The sequence below is a fragment of the Pangasianodon hypophthalmus genome, chromosome 19, assembly GCF_027358585.1.
Source record: "Pangasianodon hypophthalmus isolate fPanHyp1 chromosome 19, fPanHyp1.pri, whole genome shotgun sequence".
NCBI classification, from domain to species: domain Eukaryota; kingdom Metazoa; phylum Chordata; class Actinopteri; order Siluriformes; family Pangasiidae; genus Pangasianodon; species Pangasianodon hypophthalmus.
This window is the reverse complement of record NC_069728.1, coordinates 8,884,728-8,912,661: the sequence shown is the minus strand read 5'-3', so window position 1 is coordinate 8,912,661 and position 27,934 is coordinate 8,884,728. Positions and strand designations below refer to the sequence as shown.

At 37.0% G+C, this 27,934-nt stretch overlaps 1 long non-coding RNA gene across 2 annotated transcripts in view; it reads right to left on the bottom strand.

The window, feature by feature from the left end:
- The window catches only part of LOC113545369 (uncharacterized), a 45,603-nt gene that overhangs the window by 5,666 nt on the left and 12,003 nt on the right, over positions 1–27,934 (bottom strand). The window lies entirely within an intron of this gene.

The window sequence follows — 27,934 nt, the reverse complement described above, 5'->3', positions numbered from 1 at the left end:
CGTTGTCACCTTCTCTGTTCTTGGTTTCCTCCCACCTCCAAAAAACATGCTGGTAAGTGAATTGACTACTCTAGAATAGTCCCTGGATGTGAATGAGTGTGTGAATGCATGTGTGCAAGGTGTCCTGCGATGGACTATCATCCATCCAGCATGTTTTCCCACCTCAAACCCAGTGTTCTTGGAATAGACTCCAGAACCACTGTGATGACCAGGGAAAAGCAGTTACTGAAGATGAATGAATGAATGGATCTAAACAAAGTATAAAACCATTTTCCAGATATTATTAATATACGTTTGACTTAGCCTGGTAAATCCAGATGTTCATGACCTTCAGCACTGCTGAGTATGCACAGGTAAGCAGAGAGGAAGTTACAATGGATTGATTTGCTGGCACCCAGGCAGGCATCTGTATCCCATCTGTGAATGTGTGTACATGTTTCCACCTGGACAAAGTCTGCGCAAGCTGTTAAAACTCCCACTCTAGCTTCCAGATCCTGCTTTTGAGGAAATGCTTCATCTGGTGTTTCTTACAACCTTACAATTTATGCCTTTTACACGTTCAATCCAAAAGATCTTTGAATGAGTTGGCACCTAATCCAGCCGACTGACAGTATGTATATTTAAAAGTATATTTACTGATGCTATGGTTTAGAGGGCAACTAGAAAGTTTGTTATGAAATTTCGAGCCAAATTTTCTGAGTCATACATAAGGAATGCTAAATTTATTCAACATTATTGCCTGTATACTGTCGGATTCCCTCAGTAACTCCCAGTAGCTGGAAAAGTGATTTAAAGAAAGCAGTCTGTATATGGCTTTCTTTATAAATATTGTGCCTTGCTCAGAAATAGAAGGATATTAAATTAAAAAGGACATCAAAATTAAAAGTCATCAGACACAGCCTTTCATTCTTCAATGCAGTTTTCAAGTTAACAAATGACTCCTGCTTTCTTTAATACAGAGATTAAGTGTAGTTCAGAGTTTCACATGTAATGATTATTTGAGTAACAGTGGCAGCTTGGTAGTACCAGGATATGAACTCATGACCTTCTGATTAATAACCCAAAGCCTTTACCACTGAGCCATCGCAACTGAACAAGTACAATTTCAACAGCTTTTAGATATACTTAACTATTTACATACTTAGCAATTTAAAAAAAATCACAATAATAATTTATGCATATTTCTGGAAGGTCTAATAGAGACTTATTTTTAGAAACACTCAAGAAATGTTTCATTTTTCAATGTTTTCAATGTTTCAGTGTTTCATGAGTAGTAACACATGGTTACATGCTTCAGACCTAGAAGTTTTTTGAGTTTTCTCAAACTTGGAAAGACTCAATGTAATCAAGTCTGGAAAAGTTTATTCCACAAGAATATGTGACCTGATTCAAGAGATCTTCTTTTTAGAAGCATGCAAATGATGACGCCATGAAAAAAATCTACTTCTAACTTGGAGCAGGGAGTGTAGGGGGTCCGCACAGACACAAAGGCTCCTGAGGAAAAGACCGAAGGCCAATGGTTTTCTAAACACTGCCATAACCCAGTTACCATCATTCATCTCTGGGTGGTTAAGTGATGAATCGCTCTAGTGACATTAACTACTCCAACACTTGCTCATTTTTCCACTTCTCATCGTTCTTGTATACAGTACTGATAACTCTTTATTTTGCTAGAGGGTATCATTGTCAACAGTGTAAGCACTGCTGTAATACTTTTAGTACAAGACTGAAGTGGCAACCAAAATTTTCATGCCCTGGCTGAGCTCATTATAGATGCCAGCATTATTTAGGGACAAGCCTACACAAGATCCACTGATATTGTTTGAGATTCTCTAGAAATCACACATGAAGATAATTAGTACAGTGTGGGACAAAGCCCTCTACTGAAACCTCAGCATAAAAAGGAAATCAATATATTTAGGCCAAGTGAAAAGAATTTCCAAATAAACAGCTTGGCCATGATTTCTTTGAAGCATAAGCAGAATGATATTCATATTTGCTATAAACGTTTTTTTGCCATATGCATGTTAAAACGTTGTACATTTTGTTTTATTTATTTTTAGGGAACATGTGTAGCATAGGCTTGCCTAAAGTAATATAAGTTGTAGTAGATGGGAATGCAAGTAGGATTGTGGGTTATAAAAGGTCTTATTAAAAAATAAAAGAGCATAAAAGGAAATGCATGGCACTGTAGTGGAAAGATCTTTAATGGTTTATTGCTTTCTTTGAGCTGAGCACAGGTGGTTTGGAAGGAGTTTGTCAGAAGCTAAGACATTCTTGAAAATTCTGTGATAACCGGAGAGACTACCATTTTCTGAGCTGCACTCTTCTGCTACACTGAAGTGCAGAATACGAGAGGACTTGTTCTCTGGTACTGTTGCGTTAAATCAGTGGAGAAAACTTTTCATGCACTACTTGTGCTATTCGAGAGAACTTATAAGCTCTCTGGGACTTAGAGAGACCAGGGGTGATTCGAACTAGTTAAAAATAACATTAACGCCCTTTATAAGGACATTCTGCACTCGTAGGAAAGAAAAGCACAAGTTAGAATAATGTGTTTTTGTCACTATTCTATAATTCTCATTTTTCAACAAATCCCCAAAACATAAGAACTACCAATACAGGATAAATGACTATTGCACTAATTTAATTTAGATATTTTGATACAGAAAATAGGAAATGCATTGAGATATACACATGCAGTCTGCTTTTACATTTATATTAATGTATGCATTTTTTTTGAAGGAAGTGATGTATAAATCTTTGTATTCAGCCTTGACACTTTTAGGAATTAATGAAACAGTCATATGGAAGTCAGCTCTATAAGCCCCAATAAAGACAGAATCCAGAAGCTCAATGCAGAACATCCTCTCACTCAAGGCTGCTCATTTGTTTTTATTGCCTATTAAGTGAAACACCTCATTTATCAATGTCAGTGTGTGCACAAAATGATAGCTGTCCTCATGTAAATCAGTTAATCTGACGAATGGTTCAGAATTAAGTGGCTGCTTTCTTATGAAATGCGCACTCTGTCAGTCTGCTGCCCCTGCTAAACCACCCACGACCGGGGCGTTTTTCTTTCTGCAGCTGAGCAGGGTGAACTCACTGACAACAGTGTGAAACAGAACTGATTAGGCACAGAACAAGCCCTGTTTCCCACCACATAAACCAGCCCTCGGTGGAAGTGCTAATACCGGCCTCTTCATCACTCTCATGCAGTAGCCTGGATTGGCTTTATACAGTATGGATTAGCGTTCATACCACTAATCTCCTTTGCTGGGAAGGAATAAATGATATGATGAGTTCATGAGGACAATGTAGTGCAGTGCTCTTAGCCTAATTAATGCATGCATGTGGAAAGCTTATGTAATGAGAGTTTAAAACCAAGTTTTAAAAAGTGGTTTTAACCAACATTAACAAACTGACTTTAAAAAAAGCCACATATTTGTGACACATAGAATGTCATCCCACTTTGAATATATTAAATATGTGGCATAATTCTACTCATTTTTTTTTACATTAGCAGACACTTTTGAAAATGACTGAAGGCAATGGAAATGAATAAGGGCTTGTCACTGACCAAGTTATCACTGCTGTCTTCATTCATTTCTGATGGAACTAATGGGTTTCTCTAAACCAAACCATAGAAAGCCACAAATTTTCACAAATACCAATAAAATAGTCTTTCACCTTTTACTTAGCTTTCTTTTCTGTCCCACGATTTGAAAGAATTGCCTGATTGTGCTGCACTCCTCATCTGCTTTAGAATTGGTTAGGTTTTGTTTTCCTTTCAGTATTTGTTATTTTCAGTGAAACTACCAAGCACCATAAGTAGCCTAAGACTCTCCGCTGTGGTCTGACGGGGCCAGGAAAAAGCCGCCGGAGCCAGACGAATAAAAAGGAAAAAGCAGAGACGCCGGCGTTCGCCTCCCAATCTGGTTCCTGTCAGAGTACATCAAGGGAACACCCGCAATGCAATCTCCAAAACGGCTCTCTCCCCTCAACCATACGTGTCTCAGTGTCAAGGCGACTGAACCATCGCCAAGTCTCCAAAAGGATGTTTTTTTCCCCATTTATTTATTCTTCCCCTCCCACTTGTGTTGGAATTGACCCATATGGATGAGGATCAATTGTGTATGATATGGTAATTGTGCTGTCACTTCCAATTGTCGTGTGATAAAGGGAGAAAGGGAGCAGAAATGAGAGATAAAGTCACTCCAATCTCTCCGCAGATCTGGCTGTGCAAAAAAAAAAAAAAAAAAAAAAGATATTCACATATTTTATTACCTGAGTACAAAAATGTAATTCTTTTTATTTAATTACTAAGCCTTCACTGCTTTTTAGTAACTATTTCATTGTTCTCTGTTACAGTAACAGTCCCTGCAGTGCTAAAGATTTTAAATATGTCACTATGAGACCAGGATTAAATCATTCATTTATTCATTCAGTCATCTTCAGGAACCACTTTATCCTGGTCAGAGTTGTAATGGATCTGGAGCCTATCCCAGGAACACTGGGCACAAGGCGAGAAATACACCTTGGACGGCCATCACAGGGCACCCAAAATTAAATATTCTGACATACAAAAGTAAAAAGGAAAAAAAATATATAGTATTTGCACAGTAGCCAGTAGGAACACAGCCATGTTTGGCTGATTTGGCCTGTGCACAGGTTGGATTTGTTTAACCCTGAATGTTAACCTGTGCAGTCTAGCACATGTCTGAAGGTAATGTCTACCAGATGGGTACAGAAATCTGTTGAATAGAAAGACATATCAGGAGAGGAGATTCCAAATCTACCTAAGAACTATGATCTGTGTACGTCTTTGCATTATTGACAGCATGCCCTTTCAAACATGCCTTGATAAAATGAGTTATAAATAAAAACCCGGTTTGTAAATAAACTTGTTTACTAAAAACAGATTGACATCTGCCATAATGTATAACCACTTCTCAGTAACAATTTTATAATGTATTTTGGTGCTACAGTCTAAAATAGTATCACTATGTACTTGGTAAGCTGGCTAAATGTTTGTCCACTAAATTGAGAGCCGCTTGCTCTTTAGAGTATGCCAGCCAGTGTCTGAGAAAACCAACCACAGTTCTGGAGGATGAACGACCTGCTGTTAGTAGGATGTTCATCTGAGGATCACTCTTTTCCATTATGCATATTCATCCCAAATGCACATAAATAAATTCTAAAATCCAAATACTCAAAGGGCAACTTTGGCAGGGCAGACGGCCACCCAGAATGCCATTGGGGTTGGTTACAGATTTTACAAGATTACTTCACAAACATCTAAACAATAACCCAAACATCAGCACATCAGTGGTTCTGCTGCCTAGTTAGGCTAAAGAATAAAGCTAATATGTAAGGTAAAATATAAAAAGATATAAAAAGCAGTTAAATATCCTAATGTGTCCATAAGCAATTGTATCCATTTCACATTACTCTATAATTATTTCCTTTGGTCCATGTAGTCATTCCTGCTTGATTTTGAGGAATTAGGAACTAGTTTTTACAAGTGCAGGATATAATTATAATATATATTTTTATAGTCAGATGTTCCAGGGAAAACTAAAGTTTGAGTGGAACATTCAAAAGGGAGAATATATAATGAGTAAAAATATAAGAGAAATGTATGACAGTGGATTTCATAAAGATGTTATATATACTTACTCTAGCCACCTCTTTGCACTCAGACTCAGTTCTTTGTGGAAAGGATTCCACAAAATTTTGGTCCATGTTGACATGATCGCATTACGTAAGTGCTGCAGATTTGTCAGCTGCACATTCATGCCATTCTACCACATTCCCAAAGGTGCTCTATTGGATTTGGATTTGAGGACTGGGGAGGCCACTGAAGAACTCACTGACATGATCATGGATCCATTTTGAGACTGTGCTTTTGGTAGTGGCGCATTATTATGCTGGACGTAGTCATCATAAGATGGGTCAATTATGGCCATTACACCAACCCCATCAGCCTGAACTCTTGACACAAGGCAGCTCGAGTCCAAGGATTCATGGTGTTGACAGCAATTTCTGACATTGTTGCAATGTTTTCCCAATCTTTACCTTTTGATGAGCCTGTGCTCACTGCAGCCTCAGATTCCTGTTCTTGGTTGACAGAAGTGGAACCCGATGTGGTCTTCTGCTGTTGTAGCCCATCCGCCTCAAGGTTCAACATGTTATGAATTCGGAGAAGCTTTTCTGCTTACCATGGTAGTAAAGAGTGGTTATTTGAATTATAACCCAGAGAACTGTCACTCAGTGGAACTGAATGACAAAACTTTTTTTTTTTTTTTCAACATTTCTTTGTAAATTCTAGAGGCTGTTGTGTGTAAAATCCCAGGAGATCAGCAGTTTCTGAAATACTCAAAGCAGCCTGTCTGACATCAAAACCATGCCACGGTCAAAGTCACTGAGATCACATTTATCCCCATTCTGATGTTTGATGTGAACATTACCTGAAGCTCATGACCTGTATCTTCATGATTGTATGCGCTGTACTTCTATCACATGATTGGCTGATTAGATATCTGCTTGAATGAGCAGGTGTACAGATAATAAAGTAATAAAGTGACCAGTGAGTGTACATATCCATCCATTCAACCACAAGAATCATTCAGCAAAACCTGAAACTGACACACGTTGATCCACACGTGCTGTTTGCGTATACGTTTGCCAAAAATTTGCGGACACCTGACCATCACACCCATACGTGCTTTTCGAATATTCCATTCCAGAGTTAGTCCCCTTGTTGTTATAATAACATCTACTCGTCTGGGAAGGCTTTCCACTAGATTTTGGAGCATGGCCGTGGGGATTTGCCCATTCAGCCTCAAGATCATTAGTGAGGTCAGGTACTGATACTGGGTGAGGAGGCCTGGGGTGCAGTTGGTGTTCCAATTCATCCCAAAGGTGTTCAGTGGTGTTGAGGTCATGGCTGTGTGCAGGGCACTTGATTTCCTCCACTCCAACCTTGGCAAACCATGTCTTCATGACGCCTCATTGTGCATAGGGGCATTGTCATGCTGGAACAGGTTTGTTTGATGAAAACTGTAATGCTACAGCATACAAATCATCCTATGCTATTGTGTGCTTCCAGCTTTGTGGCAACAGTTTGGGGAAGAATCACATGGGTGTGATGTTCAGGTGTTATGTTAACAAAATCTATATAATAACTGACACTAGTCAGTGTGAACAAAACTATTATAAAAAGTATATTTTGGAAATTGCTTACAATTTGTATGAAAAAAGTAAAAATTGTGTTTTAGTAAAATCTGTCATTAATTGGTATTTGTAACACTGAGCTGGGAGTTAGTACAAGCCACAGAGGTCATCCTGTCAAATAGGAAATAAAACAAGCCCTTCAAAAAGCAGGCCTTTATAAAGTTTAATACATTTCAGAGTGAGGTTGTGGTCTTCAGTGACACCTAAACTCACTACTATGTTAATACACATTAATCAAAGTGTCAGCTATGAAAAGACATAGGCTTTGTTTTGGAACAGGTCTCCAATAAGCTTCCTACAACAGTGCAACTATTAAGGGGTTAAATAAACAGTATTTGCTAATACGGTCTGTATTCAGCTGAGGGATAGGAAGCAGAATCGCAGACACTTTCAGACCTACACGAATATGGAAGCAATCTCTTGGAAAAACGTAAACACTCAGACCATCCACAGAGGCACCACCTGGGTGCGTTCCTGTGTGTGTGTGAGTGTGTGTGTGTGTGTGTGTGTGTGGGTGGGTGTAGAGCTTGATCACCAAAGCTGCTGCAAATCCTGCACACACTGTCACATTTGGGGGTGGGCATGTGCACATCTGGAATGAATTTATTTTATAATTCAGCCTATTATTGATGCGGTCTCTACTTAAGTAGCAAGAACACAGTCATGGCCCAGTCCTCAAGACTATGCATGGCCTCTGCCCTACACTAATAAACCCTGGCAGTGTGGGGAGGGCTGAATTTACTCAGGGCTGCCTAGACAACACATCCATGCTCTCCCACTACTATTTAAAGGAACTTACAAGACCAATAAATTGTGAGTAACAGAAGTAACTTGGAAGGCAATTAAACCAAAACTTATGCATGGATGCATTCATGCAAAAACAGTGACAAATAAAAATATGCTGCATAACCTTATGATTCAAGATTAATTAATTAATTAATTCAAGATTAAACAGAATTAATTGGGGAGGTCTGTTTCTTGTTTCACTGATAGCCACATTGTAAAATCAAACATCAGTCGATATATAACAATATCATTATCATTGTTATCTTTCTGTATTGCTGTAATTTTTGTCATCTAGACTTATAACTGTTGTATCTTTTGCTTCATGCTTTTTGATAGTTTGCTTCTCTGACTGTTAAGCAAAAAACGAAAATTTACAATTCCCCATTATAAGGGAATTAACCTGGATGAATTTCTGTGGTTGCATTGCAAGCCAAGGGGCATTACTGGTTTCAATCCATCACATTTTTGCAACAAAAAGAGGAGAGCAGCTGCACTCGCTTCAAAAACATTCATTACTAGCTTGTAGTGTCTAGATTCTAGAGGAGATATCAATGTAAACCGCAGCACATGAGTATTCCCGCACATAGTCTCCTAAAGAAAATGATATTCAAAACAAATTATGATTGAGTTATTGAATAGTGTTTAGTAGTTCATCTATATAGATAGCGCTCATAGGCCTGCTTTTTTCTCTCACTATCTTTCTTTTATTCTGTAAACAGTTGTACCTTTGTTTCAGTATGATCCCATACTTAATCTTTTTGAGCTACAATCTCTTCAGCCTCCTTAACACTCACTTGGTGTGATGTATTTTTTTTATTTGCCTTGACAGCTTTGAAATTGACATTTAGTAAGCTTCAGGTAAATTTAACAAAGCACAATAAGATACACAAAATGTACAACAAACGAGGGGTGGAAAAAGTACACAAAATGCAGAAGAATTATACTTACTTATTGCATTTTATTATCGATTAAACGTTAGAAATTAGAATTTTTTTTTCATTGTGGTCACACACTTGCAAAATTACTTTTATTGAAGGAATATGAATGTTACAGTTGGGTTTCCACTGATACATTCTCTTACAAATTCATCTTCTATAACGTTAAAAAAAATCAAACAAAATCCAACCACATCACTCTATCTCATTCAAATTTGTATTCATTTTGTATTCATCATGAGATCATGGCTGAGTTTCCTAAAACCACTGCAGCACAAACATTATCTTTAAATAGTAAAGCAAGCACCACATTGAACAGACTTTTATAAACACTTTTATTTCACATTTTATGATGCTTTTTTTTTCCCTCATACCTTCACAGTATGAAGAACAAGTGAGCCTGGCAGAGAGAATAGACAGTCCTTGCACTAAAATGTTTGGTTGTAGTGTTCATACTAATTGGCAACGATTTATTTAGACTGTTTGAATAGGGCTATAGTTAAAATGAAATAAATAAATAAATAAATAAAATAAAATAAAATAAAGAAAAAGAAAGAAAGAAATCGATGCATGAGATTTTGAGATTTGTAACAATGCTTACAAAATCTAAGACAATGTAAGGAGTAAAAATTATGTTTTTCATGGAGATGTTATTCAGTAAGAATTCAAAATTCTATTTATTAGTTATTGCTTAAATAAAGTATAAATCCCCTAAAATTGTACTTGAGTATAATGATGGAATAAAATGAATTAAATACTTTTCACCTCTGACAATAAATATGATTAGAAAATAAATCAGAAATATAATAGTAAGTCAATGACACTGACATATACTGTATGTTGTGTACTATTTAGCATTAAAGAGTACACACTAAGCATAATGGCACTCCTATAGAGACTATAAACTAATTGGATAATGACTCTAAGCATATTACATTTTTAGACATATGTAAATAGAAACATACTGATGTATATATACACTCTGTATACTCTACTCCAGCTTAGAAAGATGCAGCGAAATTGTTGGCACTCATGGTGTTATCTGAATAAAGGGCTATGCACTGATGTGGGATGATAATGCATCAAGCATCAGGAATGCTGACAAAGCCCATGGGCTAATTTGACAGGCTGCAATAGCATAAACACATACTCAGACATTAAAGGGTTGAGATGGCTTCAGAACTAAGCACACAGAGCAGTCTGAACATGCCCAGGTTGTGTATGATGGGTACGAAAGTAGTAAGCAGCGAAGGAATGTGATAATCTCCTATTGTGGAACAGGAAAGTTGTGGATCTGAATAGATCTGTGTATGTGATGTTAGAAAACTGAAACAATCTAAAATAAGGACACAGATTTTAATGTCACTTGACAGTTTATGGTCTAGCACCAGATGCAACAGAACAGTAAGTTTGCACGGTCCCTCTCTTAGTGAGAACTGTATGCCTTAAATAGTAAAAAAAAAATTCTTTATACAGATTGTGTTTCAATTAGCAGGTGATGATTCGCTTCCTAATGATTGAACAAAGATGTAAGAAACCACATATGAGGGCACATGAAGAGACTAATTAAAAGACTTTGGGAAAGGGATAAAAAAACAAAAACAAAATGTCATTAAACATGTGTGGTTTCTTAAAGAGTGACATTTAACTACCATTCTTTAAAAAGAAACGCATTTATTGTGAATAAATACAAGAACCAGACAGGATGTGAACCAGCCACCAAAGAAGAACTTCAATGAACTTTTTGGCTTTTTTTCAGTGTATTTTGTCACCAGAAATGTTCAAATGGACACTATTGTAAAAACATAGTACTATTTAATCTAAATATGGAAAAACCACACAAGTGGAAAACCACCAGTAGGCCAGGTGCATTATTCAACAATCCTATAAGCAGCATTTTTGTTCAGGAAATATTCAGTTTTTCAACTTACAAACCATTCTTTCCTTACTACTCTGAAAGCTTTTAAACAAGAAAGAGGCCAAACCTTTTTAGTGTGAAAGAAAACAATATTTGCCTTCAAGCCCAGAGACAGACTTGGGATGTTTGTATTAAACATGGACAGGTGTGATGACATAAAGGCAAAGGAAAACTCTAGAAATCTTCTTAGTCATTGCATTACACACTTTAATGAAATAAAAACAATTATACTATTATAGAATGTTTTTTGGTTTTGACTCTGTGTTAAGGCATGAATTCCTTTCCCAAATACAATGACAGTATTCCACACCATTGTGAACGACAGCAATCAAAGTGTTACTTCTTTGAGTGAACCATATACTCTGTCCAGCTAATGTTCTGGAGCACAACAACATTTGGTGACTTCTAGGTTTAGTAGGTGTGTTTGTGAAGGGAAGTCTAGTTTCTGTGTCAGCACCTATGTCTGATATTCCTGATAGAAAGGATGCAGAGGAAGTATTCAGACCCAGGAAGGAGGGCCATGCCATGAGGAGGACCACAGTTGTATTTCAAGGTCTATAATGAAGAACACTTCTGTGAGGGTTTCCCTTTATAAAAAGCTCTAAGTAGTAACCCTTTAGAAAGCTAGAACCATTAGCTATGCACAGAACCCTTTATAAGACCGTATGCTGATGTGGCTCTCAGTACTTGCCACATCACAACCAATAGGGACCAAACAATGGGACGTGAGGTGTTGAAGGAGGATGTGACCCAGCAGTCAATGGCAAGCAAGTATGCTCCTGTTTCACCCCGGTTATACCTGGTTAGGTTTATATATAACAGATAGAGCTCAATGCAGAAAATGCCCATTTGGATGTTGAGAACTTACCTGGACCTTTGTGTCTAGACGTCATAATTCCTGGATATCAGTGACTGCTTTTTGCACAATGATCCAGAAAACACTGCCCAGCCTATGGACTCTGATCTGGGTCCTGCTTTCATTCTTCCTAGTTTGTTACACTTCCAGACAAAGGTGCCTAATTAGCGGAAGGACAGGACTGTGAGAAAAAATAAGGACCTTACAGAGCTGTAAGCAGACACATTTTGAGTGGCATTTATGTTGTTTTCACTATGTGTAAGTAAAAGCTCTGCTATTTCAACTGTGCTGGATTCTGTGTTCATAACAGGCTGTTCTGGACACCGGAACTTAAATTATTAAAAACTTTAAATCATTATTATCATTATGAATAACCTGCATTTCTCTTGAAAGATGCATCATTGTTACAAGTATGGAATTATATGCTCCCACCAGGATGGAATGATTGGGTGGGTCTCCTCTACTTGTGCATAAATTGATTCAGATGACCAAATATCTAAAGTAGTTCTTTCAGTCTGCACTATTTGAGACAGTCGGCATTAGGACATGGTGGCAGATCTCAGGAGGCTTAGTGGATATTGAGAAGGATTAGCATTTGGAAAGGGTAAATAGTGTATGAAACAAATAAATATATATATTTATTTATAAATATATATATTTAATATATTTAATTTAATAAATAAATTAAAACATAAATGAATTTCTATAACTGAGTGAATTTCTAAGTCACATTACAGCTTTTTTTTCTCTTTAAATTGCATTCAGTGTAAACGTGAAAACTTTGGCAAAACTTATTTGTACTGAGATTGAATTCTGCTCTAAATATGAATCTAAATAGTAACTAATAGGAAAATATGGATATGATTCATATAAAACTGTTTGTCCAACATTACTTGCAAATCTCTAGCTCCCTGCTTTACAGACATTTTACATCCTCCAGCAATTTATCGGTTCAAACATCAACTATCTATTAAAAACACGTGTCTCATGTTAAACTCTTCCCCTCCACTTCAAATAAATCAAGCATACTTGACACTTAGGTTTATTGAAGCCGTATTACTCATAGCCACGCACAGGCTTCTGTGTCTTAAACATTTACATATTCGAGATGACAGATATTTTGGGGAAAAAACAATATGAGGCAAATTCAACTTTGTTTGAAATGAAATCAATAAGTAAGGAAGGAGAGCAGCCTTTAAATTATAGGACCCTTAAGCAATCTTCTTACTAATTTGACAAAGAATAACAAAATGAATAAACAACAATCCGTACAGTGCTGTCAAAATGGCTCCAAATATGCCATTCCTCTCACCCATTCACTGGTTATATAAAATATATGATTTTAACACTGCTTAGTTATGAAACTGCACTTCATTACAAAATTTCCTGTTTAAATCTCCGTTTTCCAAATCAAAGGCTGGTACCACTTTATAATCCTCGGTTCCACACACCCTTAAATCTGAAACCCTGAAGACATCAATTTAATACACAACATATGTAAGCAAATCACAGCAAAGAAATGTAAAATGAATGAAGATTGATGCATGTGTAGCTTAGAGTGGGGTCTGGGACTCTACAGGCTCCACATTTATCAATTACTGCATCATTTCTGTGCGTGAATTAGTATAAATTATGTGAATGTGGCAGAATATTCCTGTCCTTTTCTGTTGAAAAAGTACAGTCTGGCAAGACTGACAAAAGTCAACAACCAATGTGTGGAAACACAGGCTACCATTAATAATGATAGACGTTTTTTGATGTCTGTGATGTTTTAGTACCATTTTTATAAATATTTTGAAGACTGTCAGTTAATGCTGAAATTCCATAAATGTGCTCTATCCGGAAAAATAAACACCAGTTGCACAGTCCTGAATGTGAACATGGTATTTTGTTCATACTCCTGGTAGCCCTAGCTACAGAAAGATATCTTATTTGCTATGTTTCAAAATATCAAGTTCACCTGGGTTAATATTAAGCGTAGACACCAGCACTGCCCGAAACACACATTTCTGCACTACCAGTGGCAAAAGAGGTCAAGCAACCTTAAAAAAAAGATATATTTAAAAATGTTTTACTTTCATAAAATGTAAACCACTGGTTCACAGATGGAGCTCAGAAAGTATGAATCAAAAGAAATCAAAAAAAGGTTTAACTAACCATTCTAAAACTCAAACCCTGGCAAGCACAAGCCGTGACAGTTTGGCTATGTGGTGATAAGTGGTCCAATAGCAAGCAGAGCCACATAAAAATAGAATAGTACATTCCAAACCAGTATAACAGCAGCAGTATACCATCAGAATACCACAGTGAACTGCAAAATTATTGCGCATCCATTCTGAGGCACGCCTAAAAAACCCACTATGTCCACATGTAATACCACTAACATCAGGTAGCACTTAAGCGTCCTTCAACCCAGTATATGACTAAACATACTGCCCAATAACAAAACAAGCTAACGGAACTTCACTTCATCTGTCACAATGCAATAAAGACAGTGTTCATTCAATAACAGGATATGATCACAGTTTGCAATGCTGAAAGTATGCATCAACAGCATTTTAAGTAAACCTTTGCTTCTGTTTTTAACCATTGGGTGTAGCGGGTCACTTCCAGCTGAATAATTTGTCTTTTTTTTTCAGAACGCTTTATCATGTGTAACCAAATGTGCCTTTTTAATGGCTTGAAATAGTTGAAATAGTTGAAATGAAATAGTTCTTTTTCAAAACAGCAAGCAAATAGATCTGAGTGGTTTAATGCTGTTAATGGCCCTTTCAATGAAAACAATGTTATTAATTTGGCCAAAGCCAGAATTATACTTTCATGGCCTTCTCATAACTTATTGCCTTGTAACATAACAGATCTGCAAACTGCTGAATTCAAAGCATTCAGCTACACCACTGAGCACCTTAAACTAATCTTGTCTATATATTCATATTTCATATTTTCATTAGTTTCATGACGCACTCCACATTTACTATTCTAAGATGCAAAGCACTCATATATACCCAATGCTGGTACTGCATATGTGATTTACAAACACTGTAATTTTAGTAATTTTACAGTTGTACATGTATAACAAAAACACGATAATTCATTTCAATGATGTGAGTTCACAAGGACTAATAAACTGCAAACAATATGAAACAAAATATACACTGAAAATCAAGACTAGGGGACTTTGAATTATGGAATGGTGTATCTCTGAAGTTTACGTAGCAGAAGCACAAATTTCAGCAATTTCCACAGCTGGCAAATACAAAAGAAGTAGAGAAGAGCTTAAGTAATAAGACTGAAATGACTTCCAGAATCCGGAATCGTCAAATGATCTTCATATCACAGTCACACATAAGTCATTCATATTATCAATGATCTAAAATTCTGAACTGGAGACACTGTCTTCTGCTAATTAAAGGAAAAATCTCAGTGATCATCTGCAAGTCGGGTCTAGATCTTATCATATAATGTACCCAATGTTTGTACTTTAGATTTGTTCAAGACTTTCAGATGCACGAATTTTTCACACCAGCATTTATGAGGCTGAATTAGTTCCTGATCCATCAGATATGCTTTATTTGCTGGTTAAAATAAAGTTTTAATAAAGCTTCCTGGAGTCATACCATCTTATGCTCTGGACAAAATTAATTATAATGTCTGCATTATACTTGACTAATGGTTTACGAGTGAGTACCATATCATCAAATGCACAAGCATAAATCAAAGGAGAGTGAGGACAGGGGGTGGTTGTGAAGTTAATCCCCGCTCAGGTCTGGGAGGTCTGCAATATGACCAGAGACACGTGGCCCACAGTCTGGACCTGATTACTCGCATTAGCCAATGATTCCACTGGTTTACCAAGAGCTTAGAGATAGCACTCTCTCTCATCAGCCAACAGCATAGTCAGGACTACAGCAGCGAAACCATATGTGAGCTGGAAAATATAGGCATTAAAGAACCCCAGTGAATCTTAATTTCTAGCTGTATACTTTGCAGGGATTACAGCAGAATTTCCTTCTTTATGTAAATTCAGGAATTTTTTTTTTGACAGTGTGAAAGAGAGTTTTCATACAAATAAATATACAGAAAATTTCTCCAAAATTTGTTTCAAAGACCATACAGTAATTTTGCAAGTTGCAATTTTATGTTCCAAATAGCTCAATTTTGTAGCTCAGAACATCTGTCAAAAATGTAGATGCTTTTTGTGACTCAAGGACACATTTATCATCACTATCTATCTCTGCCTTATCTTTTCTGTCTTTACTGATGTCATCCTCCCTTCTTCAAACATTCATTTTCTTTGATTGCTTTGAGAAAGCATACATTGGCTTGAATGATTTGATTTGAAACTAAGCTCACACAATTTGCTCAGCTAATTCACTATTAGTTCCACTCAAGTGTTTTATTATGTCCTTTTCCTCAGAAATTACTGTTAATAATGAGTGAGCTGCACTGGTCCATTATGCTTTCAGTAGCAATTTCAGTATTTAACATTTGAAAGCATTAAAATTCTATTGCTTTTCTTCTGTTATCGTGTTATTCTGCTCAGAACGAACACTGAAAGTATATGCAGTAATGCATTGCTCTTTTATGTGCTGTTAAAAGACTAAAGCAGCTTGTCCAATTCTGTGTAATAAATTATACATATATAAACAGCAATGTCAAGAATATATGCTACAACCAAGAAACAGCGACCTTATACATAAGGCAACTTGTATATACAGTAAATCAGTGTCACTGCAACCCTAGGGGAAGTCATTGTCATTTACACAACTCAAACAGAATGTTGATGAGGCACTTGGAAGTGCCAGCTTTTAGGAGAAAAAGACTGCACTTCTACTACTGAGAGCTGCTACTCCCTGTACATCTGACCCATAAAAAATTCAGCGTTACTAAATGATTAAGTGCAAGACATGTACCAAAACATTAAAACCACTGATGTTAGCATGTCGACTGAAAGAGAAATTACAAAAAGATGAACAAATGATGTAATAAATTACCATTAATACAAACCATTTTAAATGTCAAATGTCATTCATTATGACCACCCAGGCATTGTAGGCTATTTCACCGTTCTCTGAGGAGAATCACAGAGGTATGTGAGCTCTGCCTTATTGACCACACACATAAGCGTAATCATAAAATAGGGAAAATATTAAAGAGAATAAAATAACACGTTTCCTTGAAAGGTTAGTAATAATAGAGTTTCGTTTGAAATGAACACTGCATCCGGAGTCCAAAGCCCTCCAAGGTTTGCTCTTATACTTCCAAAGCAAGCAATCCAAGAATATCAGTTCTCAACTCAAAGCTTTTCCAACAAAAGAGCCACCCAATAATATTAACAGCGACACGAGTGCAAACTGAAGAAATAAGTGCTAAGGTTCTTGAATGCTGTCCTCTCCTGTGCCCTGAGCATTCATTTTAAATGACTGTGTTTTATATGGACTATTTGAATTGCTGGGTGTATTAAGAAAAAAAAAAAAAAAAAAAGAGTCGCGTCAGAGATGAGCAGGTTTTATGCTTCAGTGGCAATATAACATTTAATGACTTCAGTGTTTTCAATTCAAAGCACACTTCGATTGATATATAAATTCCTGTCTGTGCTGAAAGGTTTGTTTAATCATATTCAATGTAATGTATTATAGTAGGAAGAGAAATATCAATATAATGTCAATATAGTGCTAAAAACTTGATTTGGGTGATGAGCAGAATGTATCATTTCAGCCCTGGAAAATCAGTTTATTTAGTTTCTCACCACTTGACACAGGAAACCAGGAAATTCCCTCAAGACATATTTTTAGGAGAGGTTGGTACTTTTTGCAGGACTAAACAAAAACACTAAGTTGGTGTGTTTTTGCGTTTGTAAATGTTAAAATATCTATTTGTAGTCCAGATTAAGTCTGGTTGGAACAAAAATGTTTATGGAGAAAAGAAAGACCTCCAAAGGTTCAAGGTTTGAGGAGAAAAGAAACACTTCAGTGGTCAATGTTGTTTTATGTCTTGCATATCATAATGAATTAAGGTCAGTTATTTAAGGAACGGTTAATAACTAGTAAAAGCAAATATGTTTGTGGATCCAAATCCGCAGCTTTTTTGGCCTTAGACCAGACAGACATTGCAATAAATGAAAAGTCACCTTTGATATTCATAGAGTTCTTTTCCAGTCTACCTGATGTTTACAAAGTATAACATGTTTCCATCCAAACTAATTAAAATCCCTATGAATTCAGCAGCAGTGTAATCCAACATTCAGACATCCATGATTATCAACGGCAGTTAGTATAGCAACGGAGACTGCTCTCTGCAGGCGTCTTCTTTATCCAGTCCAACACTAGCTGACTGAGTGTCATACTTACTGTTGAATCATGACCTCTCAGGGTGATAAAACAGTCCTGAAGTGTGTGAACTTTAGAGTATGAACAGACCACCAGTACGGTGGATTGTTGGCACCAGGGCGGGCTCTTTCTTGTGCCCATTAAATCATCATCCCATATTTCCATCTCAATATAGCAGCAGGATAAATATTTGAGTATTACATACTGAAGGTACAGTTCTGGTCAAAGGCCAAAATCACCACTACAGGCAAAAAAAATGCTTGAAAGGAAGGCATTCAGAACACACTGATCACCAAACATCCAGCATCCGAGCCCCTATTGGGCGAAGAAATCTGTTTTTTTAGTCTAACAAACTAATAAAGGAAACTTATATTTAGAGTTCTTATTTATGAGCTCTTATTCATTGTGATGAAAGGACTCTGAGTTGTAGTCTGCCATAGGTGAAAAGAAAAAAACATAACCCAGGGTGTTTTTAGATTGCTACTTGTGAGAGAGATGGATTAATTGAACTGCTGGATGTTTAGCAAGAGAGAAAAAAAATATTTTATGACCCGTCAGGCCTGACAAGAGGTAAAGGCAGAAGAGTAGAACTCAAACAGAACCATTATAGGCAGATCCACTTTATTTAAAAAAAATCATATTAAAACATCAAATTTTTGCTGGGAAGTAAAGAAGATTGCTCTTAAATATTGCCATCATATATACTATATCTATTATACAATATCCCTTCATCGATCGAGCTCTTATCATTGGGATGGGGCTTGTGTACTTTGGTGAAGCTCAAGGCTGTGTCACCAGGAGCTCAATGTTGCCTGTAAGGAACAGATCTGAGCAGAGACGTCAGACAAAGAGCAATCCTAAAGACCCACATTAACTTGAAATGTGCATTAGGGTTACTGGGACCCATCCCTGGAGCCAGGCTGGGGGGTGATACCTGCAGGCAAGCTGGTGACTGGGCCGGCCACGTAAACTGGTTGCGCACAGCGTGAACTTGAAATCTTTGTAACTGTGGAATCACTTTGCTGGTAGGGAAAGAACCCGAGATAGTATGTGAGATGGAAAAGTTTGGACTAGACATGGTCTGCCTTACATACACACAGTATGGGCTCTGGTACTAAAGTTCTTGATTGGAAATGGTCTCTCTCTCCTACGCTGGAGTTCCCACAGGAGATAGGCCTCAGGTGTATGTGGGAATACTCACCAGTCCCAGGCCCTTGCAGTTGAAGTTTTTCCCAGCAGACAAGGGGGTAGCATTTATGAGATTTTGTACCTCAGGAGGGAAAACTGTTGTATCTGTGTATGCACCAGTAGAAGTTTGGAGCCTGGGCTGACATTCTGAGCCTGTTACTCCCGCAACCCTCACCAGAAAAAGCAGAGGGAAAATGAATGAATGAATGAATGAATGGTATACAATTATCTCAGGTTTAGCTTTGCATCACAGTGATAATCTGCCTTTTATCCTGCATAGACAGTTAAAATGAATCTGTTACTCCTAATTTAGTCTAATGTAATGGTACGCTTAGTGACTTTTCTTCATATTTTCAGAATCAGAGATCACATAAGCACATACCATTTGTCACAAGCAGGTAATAACACTATTAGTAACACTCATAAGTGATGCTTTTACGGCTGAAAATTAAACCTGTAATTAGAGTGTCTGGGTGTCCTGAGGCTCAAAGAATATTTTTTGTAACTAATGTCTGTAAAGTTTTGCTGTACAACACATCATTAAAAATCAGCATAACTAGGTAATAGTTTAATCATCCTTTAGAAGTATTTTTAGATACACTATATTACTTTATACTGTTTGATCAATGAACCCTATGTTTACTGAAAGTATATGACAAAAAAAACTTTAAATTAAAAGTCTTGCTCTCCATCTGACACGAAAATAAAACCTCAAAAGACTGAAATAAAAATGTCACCAATACCAAATACCAAATTGTAAAAAAATGATATCTAAATATTTTTTTTTTAAAATAAAGGTCGTTTTTGTACCACATCCCTTTATACACACACATGCACGCACACGCACACACACACACACACACACACACACACACACACACAAAGTACATTAATGGTAAACAGTTGTTCACATGATTTTAATTGATAAAACAGATTCTAATAATGAATGTAAAATGAATGTGTAAGCATATTGTATGTTGATATAAACCGACAGAATAGGGCTTTCCAGGCCATTATCATAAATCATTGCAGCACAGCATTTCATACAAGTCTGAGCAAATCACGGCAGTCTTTCACCAAATCTCTCTGTCTCTGCCTTGTGAAATCTTCTATCCTTCGAGTATAAATACATTCCTTCTCCTTAATTGCTCTTTGCTAAGTCAGAGAAATCACGTACTTCTTCACTGCCTCATAATCCATGTCTGCATCTGATAACAAGCCCTGAAGATCAGTAATGCCTCTCATCATCAGAGACTACATTGTACAGGGCAACATTGTTGAGAACTTCTTTATCCATTATTTTACAAATGTTTTTAAAGCATGTGTAATAGAATTCTGAGGTTTACATTTACATTTACAGCATTGCGCAGATGCCCTTACAGAAATGCTTTGTAGTCTCCATCAGAAATATATACTCATGCCACAGGTCAGTGTAATAGGTCAGGGACTAAGAATACAATCAAGCTAAAACCCTGTTAGAGAAAAGTTCAGCAATAAAACATTGAAGGGATTTGTAAACATTTAAATTAATACATAGATGCTTGGTGAAGACAGCCAGTGACTCGGTTCACCACCTGAGTTTCAGTACAGAGAAGCAGTTTGGTGCGTGTCTTCCGTATGACTTGAGGGATGGTCTATATGCAAGCATCTGTGTTTGTAAGAGGTTCTATTAGAAGCCTTTTAAAGACGGTCAAATGCTTTAACTGATAACTAATTCATTAAGGATCTTTGCCATGTGAAGGACATCATCAACCCAGGAATTGTGTGGCAACCTGGGAAAACCCACTGGATGTGCTGTGGCCAAAAAAGACAAATCAGGTTGGCCAAATTGGGTATTTCTGACTATAAAATAATCTGACACTTCAAGTGTATATTTCACCAAAATACGTCATGGATTTTTAATTTATTTTTATTTTTATTTTTTTAACCTTGCCTAGGCTGTCTGCCTGCAAAGATCATATTGGGTACGGAGCCAGTTTAACAAACACAGCTGTAAACACAGCCAGTCTGCATAAATATGCCTAAAACCTTGCTAGCTAAGTGTGCTTTTCTCAGACAGTGAGTGCCAGGCTTTAAAAGATTATTTCAACACCAATGTAAGAATGGAAAGTAATCAGTCATAATAACGATGAGGTTCCTATTTAAATGAAGTGAGTGACATGTACCTCATGTGGATGTGGATGGTGCTGATGATCAAAGTGATTATACAATTCCCATCCTAAACTTATCTCTTGATAAAAATTATTAAAGTTATGAAAGTTGTGATGCATTTCTGCATGTCATAAGTGTCCCTTGCAGCTGTCCACACAAACCACACCATATGGAGCTGCCAACAAAACCAAAACGGTAAGAAATCTTGTTAACTCAGCATGTAAGGTGATCAAGAGAAACTGTTTTTATGGCTAGCTTTTTTACCACGAAATATGAAGACACAATTTTCTACAAGCATTTGACTTTTACGTGACTTAACAATTGCCATTAGGTGAACAATATGCTTTATGACAATTTGTATATGCCAAATAATTGAGACATTTGTTATTCAACCTATGGATGTTTGGTTTCAATTAGTCTCTTATAAAGAGAACTGCAACATTAGCTTTACATGCATCTACGCATTAGTAAGGAGTCTGTATCTATATTCTCTGTTACACACATTACACATGCTGCAAAATAATCCTTTAAAGCTGATGATCCTGGACTGTGAAGTGCAAATAATACATGGAATTCAAGTCACATGGATGCTAGCTAGCTAACAATAAACATGGTGTTAGTCAACTATACAGTTGCTGAATAGTTACAGACTCAACATACAAATTGTGATATACGCTCACCAACACTTTATTAGGAAATCCTGTACACTTACTCATTCATGCGGTTATCTAATCAGCCAATCATGTGGCAGCAGTGCAATGCCTAAAATCATGCAGACACGGGCCAGCAGCTTTGGGTAACGTTCACATCAACCAGCAGATTGGGGAAAAAATGTGATCTCAGTGATTTTGACCGTGGCATGATTGTTGGTGCCAGACGGGCTGGTTTGAGTATTTCTATAACTGCTGATCTACTAGGATTTTCACACACAACAGTCTCTAGAGTTTACTCAGAATGGAGCAATAAAGAAAAACCTTGTTGATGAGAGAGGTCAATGGAGAATGGCCAGACTGAAAGAAAGGCTACAGTACCGCAGATAACCAGTCTGAACAATTGAGCAGAAAAGCATCTCAGAATGCACAACATGTTGAACCTTGAGGCGGATTGGCTACAACAGCAGAAGACCACTTTGTCCCCTTCTCTCAGCCAAGAACAGAAAGCTGAGGCTGCAGTGGGCACAGACTCCCCAAAACTGGACAGCTGAAGACTGGAAAAATGTAGCCTGGTCTGATGAATCTCAATTTCTGCTGAAGCAAACAGATGGAAGTGTCAGAATTTGGTGCCAACAGCATGAATCCATGGACCCAACCTGCCTTGTGTCAACAGTCCAGGTTGGTGGAGGTGGTATAATGGTGTGGGGAATGTTTTCTTGGCACACCTTGGGCCTGTTAACACCAATCAATCATTATTATTAGTATAGTGTTCCTAATAAAGTGCTCAGTGAGTGCATTACTGATATATTCAAGCTGATAGTAAAGCCTATCAATAGCATCAGCTCCAGCAGCCTGAGGTTCAAATATACATGACTGTATGAAATATATAGCTTTCTTTATATTATACCGATTTACCAGAGTAAGGGTTATGGGTTGTGGGGTGTTTAGAAATTGAATTTTACAGAATGAAAATTTGTAATGAGGATAAAAGTGTATTCATGTTTCTGTGCCCTTTTCCATTATTCATTTACACTGTGGGATTCTGAAATATTTGAATGTGTGCATCTATTTTGCATATATTTTCCACATAATTTAAAAGTAGCCAAACCTGTCAAAAACATACCATAACAATTAAACTGTTCTTCACGAATACCATGATCTAAGATAGCGAGCTAGCTAGCTTAGCACACTGGTTCTGTGGCTAAAAGTACCAGGTTATCCTCTAATAATTTGCATATTGCACATAATAGGTACAAGTCTACGAAGTCTTTTTCTGTCTTCACAAATTGAGCTCATATGTGATGCTTTCCAAGTCAAATTTTAATGGATTCATTGAGAGTCTTCTCTAAAAAGGGAAATGTGAATTCAGCACTATGTTAACAAATTTGACCAAAACACCAATCTAAGTAATCCAAGAGTACTTAAGCTGTCAAAAAATTTTTGACCTCATTTTTGAGGCATGAAGTAGGCAATGAAAGGAAGAAAGAAAATATGAGAGATGTCTGAAACAATTTTGGTGTAAACATAATAAAGTTTAGAAGATTTGCAGAGTTTTAAAATTTAAATGCAAAAATGCAAAGGCGAGAGATGAAAGAACAGATTTTATTAATATTGCTATATTGTTTTTAATAGTACAAATTATTTTTTTTTATAGTTTTATAGTGCAAGGTTGAATTAAAAACAATAGCACAAAACAAAAAAAATTTTAAAATTATAATTTAAAAAGTTAAATTATAATTATGAGTTCGTGAATTCAATAATGTTCTCACACTACAAGTGTTTGCATTTCAGCATGTGACAAAGTGGGGATGAGAAAATCATATTATTTGTTTGCGCACATGTGTGCGTGAAGGGATATGGTACAGAAAAGACCTTTACTTAAAAAAATATTTATATACAATTTTTACAATTTGGTGAATGGCTGCATTTGCTGTGACATTTTTTATTGTTTTTCCTGGCACTACTGAATCTTTACAAAACCTCTATGAAAATGCTCCTAATATACCAAAAGGGGTCTCCTAATAAGTTTGACTTTTTTAATTATGTAGATTAAGAAACAGTGCCTCATTTTCAATACCTCTTTAAAGCCTTATAATTAAACATTAATCATTAACACACGTATCTATGTATATATTTCCTTCATGAAATCCACTAGTATGTTCTTTAAAACAAAAAAAAAGCTATATTTGTACACAACATTCTCAAAGAAACCTCAGTCAGCATTTCAGAGGCCATAGCCAATATTAATTCATTTTCCAATACACCTTCACTCAGCAGCTATGCGCCAATGTTTGGTCTATTGTAATGCCAAGTCTGCTAGAATGTTTATTTCCATATATACTGTATTTCATAAGCAAAATAAATGCAATAAGCAATATAAAGTGCAGAAGCCTTCAGCAATCATTTATATTACTAGATGTTATTTAAGAAATGCAATGGCTGAACTTGGTGTTTTTTGACATTCCTGGGGCAAATCCAAGCAATATAAGATCCATACGCTCATCCATCTTACTGAAGTTACTTGCTGTGGCAAAGAAATGGGTTATGGGTACTATTGTATTATGGCAAATTGAAAAGGGAGTCATCTCGATCCCCTCGTCATATCATGTGAGGATGCCAATTAACTGTCATACAAGCCTTGCCAAAAGACTTTTTGTGAAGACAGAGCGCTTTTTGTTCATCCAATTGTTCACTGTACTGTAGATCACAGTTTCGTAAAGGCTCGTCTCTCAAGTAGCATTTTTGTGCGTCCTTCCCTTCAAAAGCAGTCTTTCAATAGGAATATTGTGTACTGTACCCTTCAGATGGAGGTTGTTTGCAAATCCCCATGGGCCTGCCTGAAGTATGGGATTACTTACATGTGCTTCACTAACATGTTCATTTATCTAACCACACAGACCCATTTACATTCACAGAGAGTGATAATGTCAGTTTCGTCATGAAATCCTTCTCTTCTCCTGTTTTGCAATTGCAGCTGGTGACAATGTGAGCAAGAGATGAGAGGGTAATAGAGCAAGGATACTAAACATGATCTTCAACAATAGTACACTGTGATTTGAATAGGGAATGGTCTTGAATCACATAGCCACAGTGTCAGTCGTCTTACAGAGTCCCCTTTCAAAGAATAAAGGAAAATTCTGCAGAAGCGATGCAAAAAGTAATGCAAGAAAATGTCTCTCAACTGACTAAATGCCACACAAAGTTAACATGAGCAAATAATTGTATCAAAAACAGTCATCTTGTCAAAAAAGAGCACAGGCCAAAGGATTGAGCAGACACTCATACATACAGCATCTGACTCCCCTGCTCTTAACCAGCTAATTAAAATTGTGTGTGGGGGAAAAAAAATCCCTTGGAAATCATTGCTCCCATTCCCAAGAGAAGCTGGTGTTTTGAACTGCTGTGTAGGTAGACTTGTGTTTACCCTGGATGCAGTTCTTGATTAAAATGGCAGAAAGGAGAACTTGCCTGGGTTTGCAGTGGTTAAGCCACCAAGCTAAAATATCTCCTTTAACAAAATAATGTCATTGCACTGTGCCTTGGCTGCTTTCATTTTGTGTTTTAAAAATTTGATTTAATCTCCTACTCGAGAGTTATTTTTAATGGGTGTTTTGCTTGTAAGTGTGCCATTTGATATTAAACATTTCCCCCCTCTGCCTATTCCGAGGGTGATTTTATTTTCCTTCCAAGCTGCAACTCCAAAAACAGTCGACGAGACACCACAAGAAAGGCCCTCGAGGTCACTGGAAGATGTAGACTCATTTTGGACAGCTAAAGAAAAATATCTACTTTCGTTCAAATTATACCTTACAGACCATACCGAACAATTCACGTTGAATATAAACATCCTTGCGGAAATATTACCTCACATCTTGAGTTTCTCTCGCCACGGAGGTGCCTTGGACTCCGCTGAGGTAAATTGTACAAGGCTGCAAAAGTTCTTGACTGTTAAATACAGTCCATTCCCACCTTAAACTCTGATACCTATTTGTAGTCGCACTCAGTGAGCTGCCAGCGAACAGAATCCTGTTACAAGCGTCGTGTTTTTCTTTTCTGAAAGCATGTTAATTCAGAGGCTACCACAGTGTAAACTTGCCTGGCGTTTTACAGATGTAACCTGCTACAATAAATCACTGTACTTGTCTGTTCATCTCTCCACGTTTTCAATAAGCTGTGCCGAGCAGAATTTATTGCGAAAATATAATAGTTATTCGTGTGTTATCCAGTACATAAAATACTAGTATACAACAAATAAATGGAGTGAAAAGGGGAGAATGCTATGGTTTTTTTTTTTAATATTTAAATTGTGTAATTTATAACCAGAATCTGGGCTAAAGGTGTGAGACTGATCAATGTTACATAACCATAATAAGTATAAGGATTTATTTAGATTTTTTATTTTGAGTCTCATCAAACTCTTTTCTATAAGGCTCTATTATTCTCTGTTATATTTCCTATTTTCTGTAGTGTCTGCTTTACATGTTCCAAATGATTTATATTCTCTAGAGTTTTCTGTTCCTGACTGAAAATGATTTATATTCTTTAGATTTTTCTGTTTCTTTTCCATGGTAGTTTCTTTTCTCTATGAGCTGAATACTCTTCACATCTACATCAGCAGAGGGAAAATGGTTAGAGGGCTGTTACTGCACTCTTATTTTTAACCCGGAGTAAAGTGTCCCACCCAGAAATTGCATGCTCATAAAGAGTCTGTAAAGTGCCTGATCATGAGACAAACCTAATATTCAAATTGATGGGAAATATTTGCAGTGCGGGTGTGGTATAGGTTTTCAAAACAAACAGAAGCGTTTGGAATAACCTCATTTCTCCAGGGCTCACAAGACTCATCTTGATGTTAATTGCTGATTTTTATGCTACTGATCATTTTTAATAATTAAAAGCAGACAGTGATGAGTGATGGAAAAAAAAAACATGTCAATTCAACTTATGCATATTAAAAAATGTGATGTGGAGAACAGTCCCATGAGTTCTTATTTCGGAATACATTTGAAAATATTTTTAAAGGATAAAAATAAAAAAAAATGCATCAGCTTGTTTCACTACAATAAACATTACTTCAGCAAAAATACCATACAAAGCAAAGCACACTGAAGTGCGGCCCACCAAGAACGCTTTAAAAGTTGTTTACACCATCCCACACTCTAATTCACTGAATTAAACTAGATGTAAAAGTATATTGAGACACATTCCATAAATTCCAATGGTGAGATGCTGCCTCAAAGCCTGGATGCTTTAAACAAACACCTGTAACCCGTGATCACAGAGCAGACCCGAGCCTCAACCCAGCCTGCATTTTTATGTGGCGTGTGAATCTGATGAGTCACCTGAGCCGATAGTGGTTCTTTAGACGTGTGGCAGGTTTCCCCACACACACACACAGCTCGGGCATGATTTACTGCCTCTTACAGGAATCACCTACATTACCAAAGACTCATGCATGTACACTCACACATAGTCATAGACTGTCACAGACTGCTTTTTATTGTGCAATCCTGCATGGATAACTAAAAAAAAGAAAAGAAAAAGATGACAATAGTTAAGTAGAAAAGGAAAGTTCTTCTAACAGTTAATTGTGGAGCCATTGCACTAAGTAAGCAGACATATGTAACTGCTGTCCTCATCCTACCTTTGACATGACAGCAGTTACAGGCTATGGCATGCTACCTTGTTGTACTTGAAACAGAAAGAGGGAGTAGGTGGAAGAAAGCCCTAGGCAGGAAAAGCAAAGACAGCACCAAGCAGTCGCTTCTGCGCTCCATATGCTGTGGGAGGTTGAGGCTGGTAATTGTTCGCGCCCCCCTCTGAAGCCTCATGACTCAGGGGAGCTGAAGAGCTCCATCAGTCCCCCACACCCCACTCCACCC